Source organism: Sphaerodactylus townsendi, linkage group LG12 (genome assembly GCF_021028975.2).
Source record: "Sphaerodactylus townsendi isolate TG3544 linkage group LG12, MPM_Stown_v2.3, whole genome shotgun sequence".
Taxonomy (NCBI): domain Eukaryota; kingdom Metazoa; phylum Chordata; class Lepidosauria; order Squamata; family Sphaerodactylidae; genus Sphaerodactylus; species Sphaerodactylus townsendi.
In genome coordinates, this window is record NC_059436.1 from 33,939,223 (window position 1) to 33,957,944 (window position 18,722).

General features: G+C 46.5%; 1 protein-coding gene across 8 annotated transcripts in view; it reads right to left on the minus strand.

Moving 5' to 3' along the window:
• LOC125441413 (DAB2 interacting protein) overlaps positions 1 to 18,722 on the minus strand; it is a 272,204-nt gene that overhangs the window by 129,963 nt on the left and 123,519 nt on the right. The gene's annotated exons all lie outside the window — the stretch shown is intronic.

Consider the following 18,722-nt stretch of genomic DNA (forward strand, 5'->3'; position numbering starts at 1 on the left):
GAAGATTTGTGGGAGGGGCAGAATCTGTGAAGAACGAGGTTTGGGGAGAGGAGGGACCTCAGTGGGGTATAATGTCATGATGCTACACAGTGCACTTTTCAAGGCAACCATTTTCTCCAGGTGAACTGATTTCTGTTGCCTGTAAATCAGTTGCAATCCCAGGAGATGGACAGCTGTGATCTGGAGGTTGGCAACAAAGAGAATTTGCCCTAAAACCTTAAAACTGGTCTTGATTAGGCCTTCACTGAAAAGGCCTATTTTTGATTCTCAAACGTTTACTGATTATAGATCAGTTTTCAATCTGCCCTTTCGGGGTAAGATTATTCAACAGGAGAAAACTGAGAAGTTACAGAAATATGTGGAATGCACATCTGCCCTTGACCTGGGGCTTCAGAACAGAGACAGCCCAAGGGGCATTGATGGACAATCTTTGCAAAAGGGGATCTTCTCTTTGCTGGGTCCTTCTGGATCTGTCAACCACATCAACCATTCATTAAAGTTAGAACGTTTACAATCTAATTTAGGAGTTGGCAGTGTACCTCTCAAGTTTCAACCTTTTTTGCACAGTCAGCCATAGGATATCCCATAAAGATCTGTTCTCTTTTTATTTTATTTATTTATTTATTTTTGAGTTTTTTTATACCGCCCTACCCCCAAAGGTGTTATACATACATATTCAATGAGATTGTCCACCAGTTTGGAGTGAGTTGCCACAAGTATGTGAATGATACCAGTGATGGGATCCAAAAATTTTAGTAACAGGTTCCCATGGTGGTGGGATTCAAACTGTGGCGTAGCACCAATGGGGCGTAGCCGGGCATTCCGGGGGTGGGGCATTCCGGGGGTGGGGGCATTCCTGGGCAGGGCTGTGGCAAGGACGCAGCCGCTGCGCCGGTCCTTGGACGAGAAACGAATGCAGGCAGGCGCAGGCTGCCGCACACGCCGGTGCACCTCCTGCTTCAAGTTCTGCGAGCTACTGCTGAGAGGAGGGGCGTGACTAAGGCAAAAATCACGTGGCAAAATCACCAATTAGTAACCCCTTCTCGGCACACACAAATTTATTTATTTATTTATTTATTTATTACTTAAACTTTTTATACCGCCCCCATCCCCGAAGGGCTCTGGGCGGTGTACACACAAAATATAAATACAAATAAACACATTATTAAAACCCTTAAAACAGTGATAACAATGAAAGCGTCCATGACCCAATTTTAAAAAATTCTCCCCAGAGGGGAAAAGTGGAGGGAGTCGTGTCAGATAGTAGGCCCAGGTATAGAAGCCTGATTAGGGGCCGACTGGGGGAGCTTTCATTCAGTGACTGGAGTCCTCCGAGCCCAGTAGGAGTGCTCCGTTTTACAGGCCCTCGCGGAACTGGGTAAAGGTCCCGCAGAACCAGACAACTGGAGAGCCATTTCCACCAGGCCAAGACCCAGGTGCGTGAGCCTGGCCCGTGTGGAGAACCAGCCGCATCATTGCAAATTTATTTATTTATTTATTTATTTATTACTTAACTTTTATACCGTACTTCATCCCCGGCGGGTTCTAGCGTGTAACACACAAAAATATAAATACAAATAAACACATTATTAAACCTTTTAAAACAGCGATAATAATAAAAGAGGCGCCCTCACAAACTTCTAATTTTAAAAAATTCCTCCCAGGGAAAAAGAGAGGTGGAGATCGTGGTCACAGATGGTAGGCCCAGGTATAAGCTGACAATGAATTGGGCAATTCATTCATGCTGGGTCCCTCCAAGGGGTCTCGCGAACAACCTGCTTTTGTTGGTGGCCCTGGCGGAACTCGTTGTCCCGATGAGGGGCCCTAACAGTCGAGGAAGGGTGTTCCATTGTATTGTGGGATAGAGTCAGAAGGTTCTGGCCCGTGGAGGCTGCTAGCCGATTGGCTGTACGATTAGTAACCTACTCTCGGGAACCTGTGAGAACCTGCTGGATCCCACCTCTGAATGATACTCTAATTGTATATATTATTAAATACATCTCTCAGTGTTACCCTCTGTCCTGGGTCAGTGCCTGACTGCAGTGATTTAGTGACCAAGAAGGAATAAGCTGGCTAAACAAAGGTGATGCTGGTTGATGAGGTCAGTTGGCAGAGAACTTAGGAATCCGATTGGATCCAACTCCTTTTACTAGCTATAGTTCACCTTTTCGGGAGACTGTTTATGTGGTCTTGATGATCAATGCAAAAGTAACCTTGAGGCTCAACTACTATAATTCCTTTTATGTGGGTCTGCCCTTGAACATGATTCAGAAACTACAATCAGAGCAAAGTGCAACAGCCCTCATGTTGTCGGGGTCTGGCTGCAGGATTCACCGCCTGTCTATTCGATGATCATTGGCTCTTATTAGTTTCTGAATCCAAATCAAGGTGCTTAACTATAAAGCCCTTCAAGACCTGGAGCTCACATACATCAAGGACCACCTCTCCACGTATCAGCCCCTGTGCGAGCTTCTGTTTGGTTCAATCTAACCCCTGCCAGAGAACAAAGCCTGTGCTTATGGGGGTTTTCACGAACCGTTCTGTTGTTATGGAACAGGCTTCCAGAGGATCTTAGAAAATCTGCATCTCTTCTGCAGTCTTAGAGAGAATGCAAGACAACTCTTTTTAGAAAGGCTTTCAGATCATAGAAGCAGTGGATTTTAACACCCTGGCTTTGAATTACAACTGTTAAGACTTGTTATGGCTATTTTAATGTTTGTTTTTAATGTTTTGACAATTATTAATGTTTTCTTAAAAACTTTTAAATGTTTTCTTTCTTCTTGTGAGTTATTGGTTCTGTTGTTGTTTCTAATCTTGAGTCCCCATTTCCTGAGGAAAAAAGGCAGCTTTACAAATATGTTAAAGAGAGAAATGTATACAAACAGTCAGCATGGAGCCCAAAGCCTCTACCTGTTATTGCCTCCAACAAGAGGCATTTAAAGGTACACTGCCTCTGAACATGAAGGTTCCATCTCTCTCAGCTTGGTGCCAAACATGTTAACTTCCCAGTTAACATGTCTCTCTCCATCACTCATGAACTTGCCCCTGGATTCCCAGAAATTCCCATCAGTACCTGTCAGCGTGGCCATTTGGCAATGGGTGGTGGGAACTGCTGTCTGGGGTGATGAGAACTGTGGTCCACAAACATCTGGAGGCCAGATTTAGACACCCCTGGCTTGTACCTTGAACTCAAATCTAACAGTTCTACTGCAGATCAATACAGCTACCCTCTGATGTGGTAGGTAAACCTCTGAGTTTCACATAACTCTTCCCTAGGAATGAGGCCAAACAAAACGGAAAGAAAGAAAGAAAGAAAGAAAGAAAGAAAGAAAGAAAGAAAGAAAGAAAGAAAGAAAGAAAGAAAGAAAGAAAGAAAGAAAGAAAGAAAGAAAGAAAGAAAGAAAGAAAGAAAGAAAGAAAGAAAGAAAGAAAGAAAGAAAGAAAGAAAGAAAGAGGTTACAGGAAGGGGCAATGTTGCTAGTGGAGTACTTAGCAGAAGTACTCAATCTGCTACAGATGGAGAGTCAAGATTCATTAGGGTGACTTCAATACCTGTATTGACAGCTTGGCATAGTGATGAGAAGTGGGGGCAGGATTTTGTTCCACCGGCATCCTCTGTAGACAGACAATGTCAAAAGAAATTGTCCCCCTCTCTGGCAGAATTTGGATGGTGTGTGCACACAGCGTGGGTTTGCATCGACAAGCAAGAATAAGCTGGTGTCAGCCAACTACATGCAGATGTAAAAAGCACTCCTACCCACAACTAATTTTCTGAGATCAAGTCAAACATGACCATCTGACAGATATCATCCCCGAAGCATGAGAAGCTTGGTGGGTTGTTAACACAAACTAATTCAAAAATGGGGGTGGGTGGGCGGGCGGGAAGGAAAACCTTCTCTTTCCTTTGCTGCATCCCTTATAGAGGGTTCTGTTAACTGGAAGATGTTAAAGAAGCTGTGAGCTAGGAAGGCCCACGGTTTTAATCCAGACTGTGGAGGGAAGTTTCTTTGGACCTTGGAAACCTACCAGATTTTAAATTAGTGATTTAAAAAAAGAACTGTAACCAGAGTTTCACATTCATAAAGAAAAAAAATGTAATAACAGGTCAAGGATCAATGCACATGATGGGAGTTTTATGTCAACCCACAAGAGAGTTGAACAATACATGTACAGAAGCAAAGCGTGGATATGGAAATTAAGCATAACACTAGTAACAACTGGCATTACAGGCACAGCACTACAAAGAATGTGTTTTCTCAGGTCTCAGATCATTTTAATATTTTTCTCAAGTTTTGTCACTGTGATCCTCTTACAGACAATTTCTGCCCTTTACCAGAGTGCCAGATGGCCTGGAAAAAGTGCCGGTTGCTTTTGACAAAATAACATTCTGACCACCAGACGGCCCTCGAGATACCAACAGATGTTGGTCATCACCAGTCCAAGCTAATGAGTCCAATTAACATTTCATCTGAGTTAATTCAATATGTCAGTACTGAGGTTCTGAAAAGCCACACACCATATTTATGTTCCTCTTTTCATCAGGAAAAGCTCTCACCTAAAAGAGTTGGGAACACCAGTAAAACATAACTGAGAAAGATTTTGAACTTTTCCTCTCTGCAATTCTGACTCCAAAAGCCCGGTTTTGATTTTGCTTCCCCGTTGTACAAACTGAACCTGTGACCCTTTTATTTTCGTGCCATTTTCCTCACAGTGGCCAATTACGCACAATGTGTTTGCTGCGTGATGGGGGTGAATGTTCATCGCAGCAAGATTTCTTGTATGTACATATTTCTTCAAGCCTCGCTTGCACTTTCCATTCTTCCTGCGGCAAGCACGAATTTAATTTTGCTTCACCACCAGAGCGGGACAGATTTGCCAATGAATACAGCTTTGCCAAGGACCTCCCCCTCCCTCCACCCATAGCCAGTCCTAACACTCCCTCGCGCTGCTTTGCACACCTTCCCCCTCACCACCCCTTCCATGTCGCTGGCTCCTCCTGCTTCTCCAAATACCTGTCGATATATCGACATTATTATATTATAATAACATCTGGTGCACACTCCATGTGCGCACTTAACTCACCGGCAGCTGCTTCCCTTTCCTCCCCTCTTTCCCCTCCTCTTACCTCCTGCAGCCTGGGCTCCAGTGATGCTTCCCCACCACTGTGCTCAGATCGTGGTCACTTGGATCTCCCCGCCCCCGCATCTTGCTAAACATCCCTTACTTCTTTTCCAGACTTCCATCCCTGCCTTTTTGTCTCCCCCTTCCATCAACCCTTCCTGGAGAGAAAATGCACCCTCTAGAGGACAGCAGGATGAGCAATGTTCTGCAGAGTGTCAAAGAAGCCCAAAGAAAAGGGACACCAGCCAGAGTACCCCCCCTCCCAATCATGGCTTCTACAAGCAGACAAGCCTTTATTTTAAAACAAGCTGGGGGGGGGGGGTATCAGCTCTAGTATCACCTTTGAGTTCTGTGCCTTTAAGGCTGTTGATGGGCGGAGTTCAGAGAATCGGGAGAAGGAGATGTCCTGACAGAAAAAACAGCAATGCAAGTTGTAGGCTGCCTCCTTGCATGTAAACTGAAAAGAAAACATGAGGAGAGTCCTCTGCAAGCCCAGTGCACAAGGAATAGCCCTGAGGCTAGCGTTCCCTGGGTAATGGGCCACTGAATTTCCCCTTCAAAAAGTATAGAATTTGTCAACATTGAATTGTCGAAGACTGACCCCCAGTCTGTTCAAGAATCACAGAACCTCTGCATGTTTCTAGCAACTCACAATAGAATTACACAGATCCTCTGAAGATACCAGCCACAGATGCAGGCAAAACATCAGGAGCAAATGCTACTGGAACACAGCCATACAGCCCAGAAATTCCACAACCCCTCTTTGTCAACATTATTTGTGCATCAATAAATCAGCATTGCATATTATCAGTGGTGTACACTTCATGTAAAAATCTTACATAAATAGCATACAAAAACAGTACAGCATGCATATAGAATACCAACCGAACTTACAAAATCAACTGTGAAAAGCAGAGAGCCAAAACTGTTGCAAAAACAAGCAAATATAAAACACTTGACTGATCCTTAAATATAACTGAAAAAAAATAGGCAGCAACTTGACTGAAATGTACAATTCCGTTTGCATGCCGGGGCAGAAAATTTCTCAGAACAGGGAATGCCAGATTCTGCCCCGTTTCACACAACAGATGACACCGAGCTCCTCCCACAATACACTGTGTTTAGCACTGGGTCCGTCCCTGATGCTTTACTGCTGCTATCCCCAACTCAAATGCTACCATGTCTTCTTGCGTTGTAGTACAGCCTCAATTTCCTTCCTGGTTCTGCGCAGAAATGCTGAATTCTTGGGACCAAGGTTGTGGAGATTCTGATTAAAGCAACAACCTTCCAGGTTGTCAGAAAGATAGAGTGCAAAATTACAGCATCCCTCAAATTTCCACAAGCACCAACAGGAGGGACGGGATGGAGGGTGGGGAAGGAGGTAGAACAGCTTCATGCTTCGCTAAACCTGTGCCCTCGGTAGAAAAAACCTCCCTCTCCAGGCCCACACTGTGATGTCTTGTCAAATTAAGGTGGACAATAGTGGGGCGTCATCTGTATCTGTAGGGTAACGCTCTGTTTTGTAATTAAGCCCGGCATACAAACAATGGCTTTGCTTGCGTGGAAAAAGGTCAGGAGTGGCGGCCATCTATTTTGTCAGCTAATTGCAAGATACATGGGGCCAATTATTGCAGTGCCACTGCATATAGCTGCTCCAAAAAGGCATGAGCGGGGGGTGGGGTGGGTGGGTTTGTCATCAAGGCAACACTGCGGTTGCTCGTCTGCCCCATAGGGCAATGCGGGGCGTGTGTGTGTGGAGTAAAGGCAGCACTTGGCTGTGTTTGGGCTGCTGGGAAACTGGGAATTCAGAAATAAACCAGGCAGGGTAAACACTCCGATTCATGTCTGAGCCCAAAGGTGCAGCTTCAGCCCACTCTCTTCACTGCCTGACTGGCGCACTTTATTCCTGCTCTCTCTTGGCAGGATTCCACAGTTGTAAGGGGAAAACATGTTTGCTCAAATGCACCTGATACAGACCTCCTCCTTCAAAGCAGAAACTGCCACAATTTACGGAAAGCGGCACAGCGTCTTTGGCTGAAGGTGAACCCATTAGTGTAAAAGATGGCTCTTAGGTTGCTGGGGAAGGCGGACTCTCCGGGTGGAGCCGGAAACTCTTCAGGAATGACAACAGCTATGCAAAGTACAAAGACCAGTTTCCCTGAAGAAAATGGCTGCTTTGAAGGATGGGCTCTACGACATTGCATCTTACCGAGGCTCTTCCCCAGGCTCCGCTCTCAGATCTCCAGGAATTTCCCAATTAGATTTGGCAACCCTGGCCTTCAGCTATCCTCATACCACACAGATGTGTTGTGGACAGTAAGGGCTCTTCTCCGCTGGCAACTGAAGCCTCATGTCAGGATCTGCAATGGCCTCAAAGGGGGGGTGTTCTCCATGGCAGATGGTGGCAAAACCTCTCAATTTAAAGCATGCAGATGGAAGTCAAGCTGGCTGGATTGCTTCCATTCATGTGAATGCAACCACTAGAGCAATGGAGTCTGGCCCAAACTCTCTAGGCACCTGACCTATTGCTTATCCTCATTGCTACCCTCTTGGAGGTAGGAGGCAAGCCTAGTACCCAATTCCCACCTCACCTTACACCTCAGGGAGGCAGGGCTGAGCTTGCTACCTGCTCTGTGTTCCTGTCACTCTCACCACCCCTTCCCATCACTACTTATACTGGCTTCTGCGATGGCTGACTAACATGGCAGCCCTGCTGTTTGCTTTCCCAAGATTGCCACCTCTGGAATCTTAAAAAATATTCTATCAGGGCTAGCCTGAGACGAGGTACAACTCTCAGCTTTCATGCAGCAACAATCAGTGAAGCATTGTGTAAGTTTAGAATTGCTCCCCAGAATTGTCTGTTACTTGGCAGTGATTCACACAGTACATCCTTAGCCTTGTGCACTGCTTGAGTAGCAGCTGCTCAGTGTGATCCCGGCATCCTTTGTGCCATCACAAGGCAGGCTGGGGCACATCCCTCAAAGAGAACAGGTAGCAGGGGGTGGCAGAAACACACTGCCTGCCCTTCTCACCCCACACCAGGGGGTATGGAAGAAGGTAGAGGGTCTGCTAAGTCATCTCTCTGGGCTGCCATGTTCTGCAGCAGATCCTGATGCTGCAAATGGGGCAGGGAAGTGGCAAGCCTGTTTGGCGCCAGGTAATCACCTAGCTGTGCCTGATGGATGGACCACCTTATTTAAAGCATGACCAGGTGTTAAGCTGAAGTAAGCATGTGGACAAAGTGCACAAGACTGGGTTGGGAAGGAGTTAAGAGCATTGGTGACGACCCTCTTCCATCTTCCATTCATAGGACAGTGAGTCAGTTATATTCTCGTCCCCAACTCTACTCCAGTTCTAAGCTGAGCCATTAGATTATTTCCAAGTGATGTCAGTTTGGGGCTTCCGAAGAGGGGGGCCGCAAGAGGAGGAGTAACAAGGTGAAAGAGAATAAGCAATTCTTTGTTGACAAAACCCACAGTACCCCATATAGGGTTTCTTGAGTGGTAGCCACCAGACCATCAGTGTTCATCAAATCATCATCCCCCTGGCCTTCTAAGCCGTTGAGAGCAAGCACCTCTAGCTAGCTGGGGAATCCACTGACTGCCCAGCAGGCAAATTTAACAATGCAACTCTTTTCATTACGGGATTCGCTTCCAGCTGGAACATTATATTGGCATTACAATCCGTTATTTATGGCAAGCCGTTTTGCATCCTGCAAGGCAGAACAAAATCGTCCTAACCCAATAAATAAATACATACCGATAGATGCAACATCTCTAACTTGTCCTGCAGGAATAGTTTAAAAGGGTGGCCTTTGCCTTAGTGAACAAAGACCAACACCTGATCCTAGCTGGGGCTTCAAAATGAGACCCATGAGCTCCAAGGTGACTTTTTGGTTCCAGCTTCTTCTGGCTTCTCTTTGGAAGGGGCAGACAATTACCACGGACACTCTCTTCATTATTGAAATGTTGGTGGGCATGTCGATAATGCATTTTATTAACCAAACTACAAGGGCATGCTATCAACTGAAATCCATTTGTCATTTGCCTTTCCCAGGGAACTGCAGTTCCGCCAAAAGAACTTGAGCTCTCCTCTCCAGCAGAGGATTCTCACCAAACTACAGCTCCCAGAATTCTTTGGGACCGAGGCATGACTGTTGAAGTTGCAGTGAAGACAGGCAGCCCTCCTTCCTTCAGAGAAATTATTCCCTTTCCTCAAGTTCCTCAAAATTGCCCTTTTGCCTACATTTTGCGGTGTACTTAATATTTAATGGATTAAAAGTTGGATATTAATGGGCTTTTTAAATGCAACCAATTTGCAGTTCCAACATTTATTAAAACCTTAGGGACAAGGAGAAAAGGAGGTCCTACTTCCGGACATTTTTCTCGCACAAAGCTGCCCTCTTCGCGCCCCTCGTTCCAGGATCACCTTTTAAGACAGTCATTAATTAGAGACTGGTAATTAACCTTCTGGTTCGAGAAGTGTTCCGCCAACAAGTCCCATTAAAAAGGCAGATCTGCAGATGCCGCAACAAGGTGAAATAAACACAGGTGTTACGGGAAAAGAAGCCAGCAACCTTCCAGCTGCCCTTGAGCTCTTTCCTCTGGGCTGGAGGGGACTGGCTCCTTGCAGCTTCAGCCACCTGCCCTTTGAGATCTCTTTCTCTGCATCAGCTTTAGAAGACAGGGGCTGAGTTTTGTTAAAGATGGGAGTGGGCAAGCTGGGGCATAGGACCACATGCATGCCCCAAAGGCATTTGGAAGCCGACCTCCTTCAGTCCTGGATATATCAAAGCTGACTGCTTAGTGGTAAGGAAATGCACTCTACTCATGCCCTGGAACCCTCTGTCCTTTACATTTACTTGACAGGTCCACAGAGCTGAGCCCCTACACCCAGGAAAGAACTGAGCCTTAGCTCAGACAAAGCCCTGCATATCAACTAACAGGCCTGAACTGAAATGAAAAAGAACATATAAGCCATAATATCAGTGCCCATGGTGGAGAAAATATGGATCCACAGACTGATCATCAGCTGACACTATACCCACCATGCCCACAAAACTGACTTCTGCCTGGTCCAGCTAGCTTTGCGTTGTGTACTCGGAATGGTGATGAATGATCCAGCGCCTGCTGCCTAGAACAATTCAGATTAAAACATAACCTTCGGATAACGTCAGTTTAGGATCTTTACATCTTCCCGAACATTGCCTCATTCAGAGTCAGTCCTTTGGTCCACCTAATTCTGTAACATCCGTTTTAGCAGGCAGAAGCTCTCTGAAGTCTCTGGCAGCAGAGAAAGCTCACTCGGGATGCCTCCCATTTGCAAAAGCTTTTTACTGAAAGTGCAGCCAGGAAACGAACCTGGAACTCCTGCACGCAAAGATGGCATTTCTCCTATCTCGTGCCGATGTGCTGATTCGCTTGCACAGGATCGGTCAACGCGAGACTTGTCACAGCTGAACATGAGAAAGGGCCGTTCTGGAAAATGCTGGCAAGTGGAGGGGATCAGAAACACTTTCCGTGCGGGGGTTCTGTTGGAGCTCTTCCTCACCAGTGAGCCCAGTCTGGAAGCTGTTCTTTCAAAATGCTGAATGGGAGGATATACTTGAGTTGCTTCTCGTACGGCTACTTCTACTTCTTACACCCACAGATTGCTCCAAACTGATCCAATTGCTCCCTGGCCTAGCACTCTCTCCTGCTCTGGGTATTAGTAATGACTATTTGATAGATCAGGGTAAAGGTTACAGGCCCAGAGGGGGGAAAAACCTTGCTAGTGGAAGCATTCGCTGCTATTAATTAATCCCCTTCCTAGACTCTTCCTGAGAAGCATTATGCCCGGACGTTGCACCTAGAATGTTCTTAGCAAGCAAAAGGGAAGGACTCAACAGTTTTCACTGCCAAACACCAAATGGGAAAAGCTCGATGGTGTTCATTACCAAACAAACAGTAGAAGACGTTTTAAAATATCCATAACATATCTAGGATGATCATCTAAAATACTAGCAATTTAGTAAACAAGCCTCACACCAACAAAACAGACATTAAAATCAAAATACACAGCACACCTGCACAATAATTAAGGTTCCTTCTCTTCCAAATTATATCTAGGCCTGCACAGAATAGAAATCTCTGCCAAAGTAATCGATGCAGTAAATTAAATCATTGGGATATGATGTTAAGCGCAAGAGATTAGTTACAGCTAGAACAGCGCAGTGAGCACACGGAAAGATACTCCAAAAGGATGGGATAGATCCAAAGGCCCGTGAGCTATGAAGAGCACTGTAGGAAGTTCAAGCGTAACTCATGAACAAAGCCTCAGCCACATGTTTCTATTATGGGTCAGTGAAGGAGTCAGAGGTTCGGCCAGGAATGTGCGCCAAGTTCATGTGAACAGCTGCACAGTGGTGTGATGGCTGGCAGCGAAGAGGCAGTAAGGATCGCAGTGTCTTCCACAGTGTGAAGCAAACACCAGATCTTTGGATGACAAGCCGAATTTTAAACCAGACACCCAACAGGCCATGAATCCAAATCCAGCCTTTTCCTCCTGAGCCAGAACAAATTTTAAACCACTGTTTGCAACTGAAGCAGAATCTTAAAAAGCAAATGCAGGCTACCTACCCTGTTTCCCCGAATATAAGACATCCTCTGAAAATAAGACGTAGTAGAGGTTTTGCTGAAGTGCGGAATATAAGGCATCCCCCGAAAGTAAGACGTAGCAAACTTTTTGTTTGGAAGCATGCTTGAAGAACAGAACACAGAAAAATAAGACATCCCCTGAAAATAAGACATAGCACATCTTTGGGAGCAAAAATTAATATAAGACACTGTCTTATTTTCGGAGAAACATGGTAGTTCAGAATAAAAGTTTGCCTACAGAAAGGAAAATGAGATAGGAGGACACCCGCGGGCAGAGCTGGTTCAAGGTATTTTGGACACCAGTTGCTTTTAACTGCCGGGCCAGCAGTAACAGGGGCACGACCCACTGCGCAGTTCTTCTGCACAAACCCCGTTGCAATGGATTAGTGGTATGCAGAGATGTTGTCTTTTTTTTCTGAGAAAGCTGGTCAGATTTGGAGAGCCTTTCAAGATTGCGTCTGGCTACTACAGCTTGGATGTTTGCAGATGTGTTCTCTCCACCCCCACAGACACGCTCAACTTCCAAATCTGTAAATAAACCAGCCTTTACAGAAGGCCCGGAAGTCTCTGACTGTTTCTCCACTTCAGGAGAAATTGCTGGAGCTCAGAAGAAGAAAGGCTGCTGCTCTTCCTCCTGCAGCAGAAGCAGCGCGGAACTGCAGCCCTTACAGCAGTGTCATGCCTCTTGCCGGGCAATCAGGCTTCTGTTTCCAAAGAGAGCTAATGAGGTCAGCAAGAGATCTCTTGCAGACACCAGGCAAGGGGAGGTTCCACTCAGGTGACCCCTCAAAACACAGCACAGAGCAACAAACAGGTAATTTAACCTCTACAATCCTGCCATTTCACACAACAGCCATGTTGTCCTCGCGAGGGAAACGTGGGGATAAGGCTGCCCGGCTGATTCAGAGAACACTTATGGAGAACACTTATGGAGAAGAGATAGAAAAAGGGCAGAGAAGGGCAACAAGGATGATTGAAGGACTGGAGCACCTTCCTTATGAGGAGAGGATGCAGCGTTTGGGACACTTTAGTTTGGAGAGGAGACGTCTGAGGGGGGATATGATTGAAGTCTATACAATTATGCATGGGGTAGAAAATGTTGACAGAGAGAAATTTTTCTCTCTTTCTCACAATACTAGAACCAGGGGGCATTCATTGAAAATGCTGGGGGGAAGAATTAGGACTATTAAAAGGAAACTTTTTTTCACGCAACGTGTGATTGGTGTTTGGAATATGCTGCCACAGGAGGTGGTGATGGCCACTAACCTGGATAGCTTTAAAAAGGGACTTGGACAGATTTATGGAGGAGAAGTTGATGTATGGCTACCAATCTTGCTCCTCCTTGATCTGAGATTGCAAATGCCTTAGCAGACCAGGTGCTCAGGAGCAGTAGTAGCAGCAGCAGGCTATTGCTTTCACATCCTGCATGTGAGCTCCCAAATGCACCTGGTGGGCCACTGCGAGTAGCAGAGTGCTGGACTAGATGGATTCTGGTCTGATCCAGCATGCTTGTTCTTATGTTCTTAAATCTACCAACAACCCAGCAAATTGCCCAGGGCACTGTAGTAATGTGGAAGTATAGACCTGAGCCGTGGCTAGATGGGAAAGCCCAACTAAGCTATGCTGAAGGGAGGATGTAGAAGTAATAGGTGTGTGGTTTTCTGAAGAGTGGTGCAGAGTTAGAAGCTGCAAGACTAAAATCTAGGCATACAAGGAAGCTTTATGCACAGACAAGACATAGTCCACCACGCCCATAATCTCTTCTCGGAATGGTCCTCTGGGGCTACAAGTTGGAGGACCTTTCACCCTCCTTTGCAACTGACCACCTTGTGTTCTTGAACACACAAAGCTACCATCTTCCAAGGCTAACCCACTATCCTCCAGAGCCCAGTAGTTTATGCTGACTGGCAGTGCCACTTTATATACTAAAGCAAGGAAGGATCTTGCCCAATAGTCCCTTTAATCATTCCCCGGAGCCATGCAGAACTTCCCAGGTACTGGGTAGAACTGAGCTGCTTGGGAGCGTTCCCACGCCAGACGGCCCCTTATCTGCATAACCCCAATGCAGTGGCCAGATGGCTTACAGGGAACCTTGATCTTGCTTATTCCCCTGATTATTTTTAATGATGCTGGGACTGAAATGGAGACCTTCTGCAAGCCAGGCAGCGACTGAATTTAGGAATATTCAGTAGGAAAATATTTTTGAATCAAGGATTTATTCTGTTTCTTTAGGTTTGTCGATTGTGATGCAGAGCAGCCCTGGCTCTTGATTATGCACTTTAGTCATGTTTTAATGGAGATAATGACCACTGAAGAAGACTTGGTAAAAACACGTTTGGTCATATATTTCTGGCTTGTTTGCTATGGTGATAATTAGTATCTGTTATGTTATATCTATATTGTCTCATACCAATACACCTTTGGTTCATCTAGACTAGTAACATCTGTGAGAGCAGTAATGGTTAAGAGCAGGTGTACTCTAATCTGGAGGAACTAGGTTTGATCCCCCACTCTGCTGCTGGGACTGTGGAGGCTTATCTGGGGAATTCAGATTAGCCTGTGCACTCCAACACACGCCAGCTGGGTGACCTTGGGCTAGTCACAGTTCTTCTGAGCTCTCTCAGCCCCACCTACCTCACAGGGTATTTGTTGTGGGGAGGGGGAGGGAAAGGAGATCGTCAGCCCCTTTGAGTCTCCTTACAGGAGAGAAAGGGAAGATATAAATCCAACTCTTCTTGTTTTTCTTGTTTAGCCTTGCACAGGCTCCCCAAACATCTTTCCCAAGAATTCTCTCTATGAGTGACTTATTAACTCCCGCTCCCCAATTCAGCCCTGAATCTTGTTTTGAAGTTGCCTGGGACAATATGAAGAAAGAAAATGAGAACTAGAGCATCTCACTACCCATGCATATCAGCCATAAAGAGGTAGCAATTCTAGCACAATGAAATATAAAGCAAGATTTTCAGGAATGAACACACTTGACAAAAGGGTATCACACCATTATGTCGTATGACACTTGTTAAGCAAATTCTCTGCACTTCGCCTTGCTGAAAAATGGCTGTAAGATCCCCCCCCCTCCCCCCGGCTGTCTCATATGTGAAAAAAACAATGAACAGGTCTCTTTGCAGGGGTCAAGAGGAACCATCTTGAGTATGGGACTTGTGGGCCCTTGGAACTCTGTCCAATCATTAGGCAAAAGGAGTGGAGGCTCATTTCCAAAACAAGGTTGGGTAAGGTGTAGATTCATTTTATCGGTGCCAGGTGAAATCGGGCAAACATATCTCAGCAAGACTCCATGCTTTAACAAGTGTCAGGATAGCAAATCCTCCTTTTCATGCCATTGCCAGAGACTAGAGTTTAACTTGTGACATTAAGATGCAAAAATCACACCCCAGTTCCAAGCGCCTGCGCCGTCTTACTTTGCACCTTCGTGAATGGCTTTGCCTTGCATTCAGCAATTTTTATTCTGGCTCCTGTCCTGAGGTTCTACAGACTTAACATGTCTGAGCCTCTAATAAATGCCAGCAGGAGAAGGCTTAGGGTTGCCGGATTCGATACAATACCATAGAGTTCACCCTCCAAAGCCCAGGTGTCAAACTCGCGGCCCTCCAGATGTTATGGACTACAGTTCCCATCATCCCCTGATGCTGGCATGATGCTGGCAGGGGATGATGGGAACTGTAGTCCATAACATCTGGAGAGCCGCGAGTTTGACACCTATGCTTCCAAAGCATCCACTTCCAGGTGATCTCTGTAGTCTAGGGATGAACTAAAATGCCAAGGGATCCCCAAACTGGTATCCCTAAAAAGGCTGCTAGCCCTTCTTTCGAAATCTTTATCCAGAAAACAAAGCGGTCTGGCGCAGAGGTCGCTCCGGGCTCCTCACGTCCCAAGCGGCGGACTCTGCAAAAGGTCGGCCCTGCACCCTCCACCCCCTTGCAGTCAGCCAGCCAGCCTCCCGGTGGCCTGGGAGCCCGGGCCAAGCTCGGCGTCGCCGCGCCTCGTGCGCTTCGCGGCAGGGCCGGCCTCCCAATTAAGCGCCGGCGCTGCTGCTGCCAAGGCCTTGATTTGCAGCCCGGTCTGGAGTGGCCGAGAGCGAAGATGAACATCCAGCGCGGCGTGATAAGAACTTCTCGCCCGCCGCGGACATCCATCAGCGCGACGGAGGGCTTGTTAACCAACAGCCGCGCCGACAACGTCCCCCTCCGCTCCCTCTTAACAAGCCATTTGACCGGCCGGCGGATTGACGCGAGGGCGGGCCCGCTCGGTTCCGCACAGTCGATTCCCCCGCTTGCGACGATCTGCTTGCTAGAGAGGGTCTGGCGTTGCAGCCTGGCCTGCTCCTATTTTGCTTTTCCCTGGGCCAGTCGTGATTGGCTACTGTCATGCCGTTTTCTGCTTTTCTTGCACTTCTGGCATTAGATATGCTTGGTAATATTCTGCATATGAATACTGTTCGTGGTACTGAGGAACGTGGCATATACGTTACGTAGAAAATCGGTCTGATATTAATATGCATGAAGGATGCAGTCGACAAAAGTGGCAGAAGCGGAGAGGCAAAGTCATTGGAAACAACGTACGTAAATGCAAATGAAAAATAGAAAGTGAAATGGGGAACATATGCTCATCCCTAGTTTGCGCAGCGGGAGATTCCAGAGTCGGAAGAGGATACCCCCCACCCTGCAAGCCACCCACTTCCTCCTGTTAGATATACGATCAGGCACTATCTCAGATTCAGCTCAACCCCTCCCTTCTACCTATCAGTTTATGACAGACGCCTCCTCAGTTCTGAGGGCCAAGGCATGTTTATGTTAAAAATCCAAATTAGAATTGCATTTCAGCTTTTAGGATGCAGGAGTGGACCTCGCCTTCAAAAACAACCTGCTGTGTTTCTGGTCATGCTCCTTGAAAGGAGAAAGGTGAGGTGAGGTCTGTTGACTTTGGGATCTCAGGAGCATATTTCGTGACTTGATGAGCTTAATTTCTCGCAGTATTTGGCAAATCACTACCAAACAGCCTTTGCATTTGGTGTGGTCTTATATTTGTTTTCGTACTTACATGGCGGAAGGAGGAGCTAAGTCACATGGAGAATTAATCACCACATCAAGGTCAGCTGATAACTTTTCATAAAATGCAGACAAGCAAGCAAATATAAATCCAGGTTCTGCGCTTTTTTGGGTGTTTGTGTGTGTAATATACTATTTGCTTGAGAAAACAGAAGGTTTTCCTTTAATCAAGTAAGTGCCTTGAATCACACACACTGTAGATCAGGGGTATCCAACTCTGGTGCCCCAGATGTTCATAGACTACGATTCCCATCAGTCCTTGCCAGCATGGACTGATGGGAATTGTAGTTCATGAACATCTGGGGTGCCAGAGTTGGACACCTCTGCTATAGATTGTGGCTGTCAAAGTGAAAGACAGCACCTGTAGAATTCAGCCTTAAAGACACGGTTCCTAGCCTTTATATAGGCTTGAAAGCACACCTGCTGAAATCTCACCGCAGCTCAGTGGTAGTAACTGCTGAGAAGTGTTTTAGGGTCTTAGAGGGAGGGGTTCTGGTGTCCTTCTTTGTCCTCCCCTTTTCTGCCAGAAGCCTGCTGGAGGACAAAAAGTTGAACAGCATCCGCTGAACAAAACCTACTTCATCTGTCTGAAATGTTACAGAATCTGACTGTTTGGGGGCACTCTTGTCATTTAGTAGAACATAGACAGCCCTGATCATCACAACAGCCCTTTTGTTCTCTGCTTTCCCCCAAAGGCACACAAACCCGAATGCTATCAACACACTGCACTTCAGAACAATCAGTACCCTGGAGAAAGGGAGATGCTGGGTGCTGAAGGATATCAGACCCACAGTGCACAGAAACGTACACTCCCCAGCCTTGATACAAGATGAAGAGCACAGTCACATTTCCGGAGGGAAGCCAGCTGGCCTGAGCCATAACCAGTGCAATATAGTTGGCCCATACTGGGGGTGGGGGGTGGAACACCAGGCCCTAATCCCATCTCATCATAGGCTCGATTGCAGGCATCTCGCTGTGTTGAAAGAGTTGAAGCCAAGACACACAGAGATACACTGAGGCATGGTCTGGACAAAAGTGTTCCGCTGGCTGCATTTGTGGCTGTAACAGGTAAGTGGGTGTAGTAATAAGAACTCTTTATCCCCAAGAGGAAACACACCCGGGTCAGTTGCTTCCAGCTTGCAGTCAATGGGCCAAGATAGAAGACTGATGTGTATCAGAAGTCATTTGTTGCTTTAACAAAAAAAGAGGGATCCTGGGGTTCTGTCTTATAGAAACCCAATCCCTCTATTCCCTGATATATGGGGCAGGTGGGGAATTGAGCCTTGGAATCAGGGTGGTTCTTCATCCTAAACTACAAAACGAGGCAGATGTAATCGCCCTAAAATACAACATGATTTATGTTGTAGCATTGGGTTACCCTAATCAGGAGCAAATCTGCTTTCTGCCGCACTGCAATTCAGTGCGTGATAAAACATGTGTGTGTGGTATGCACGCGCCTACACAACACAGATGTGCAGCATCTATTGCATCCCACCTCCTGCTCAGACAGCATCCGTTCCATTGGCACCCAAGACTTCATTGCTCCTTCCTTTGCGCTTGGAACACCGGCCTGCCCCTTAGGATGCAGGCAAGGATATTTTGCGAGCTGCTGCATCCAATCTCCTCCAGATGCCGACTCAGAAGAAGCGCTGACCAGTCAGTCCTCCCCCTGCCCTACTTCAGACTGGCTTAAACCAAGGTGGTCAGAGGCTCTTTGTGCTGAGCAGTTTGTGAACTGCCAACATCTGTACCCCCTGCTCTCTCTTCAGACCTTCACAAGGCACCTCAAAAACAGACACTTTTAAAAAAATGCCAACCCCACAGAGAATTCATTGGCAAATGCCAGACCAGTGCCTGAACCCAGTTTGTTGGAAGACTTGACTCAATGCACTCTGGTTAA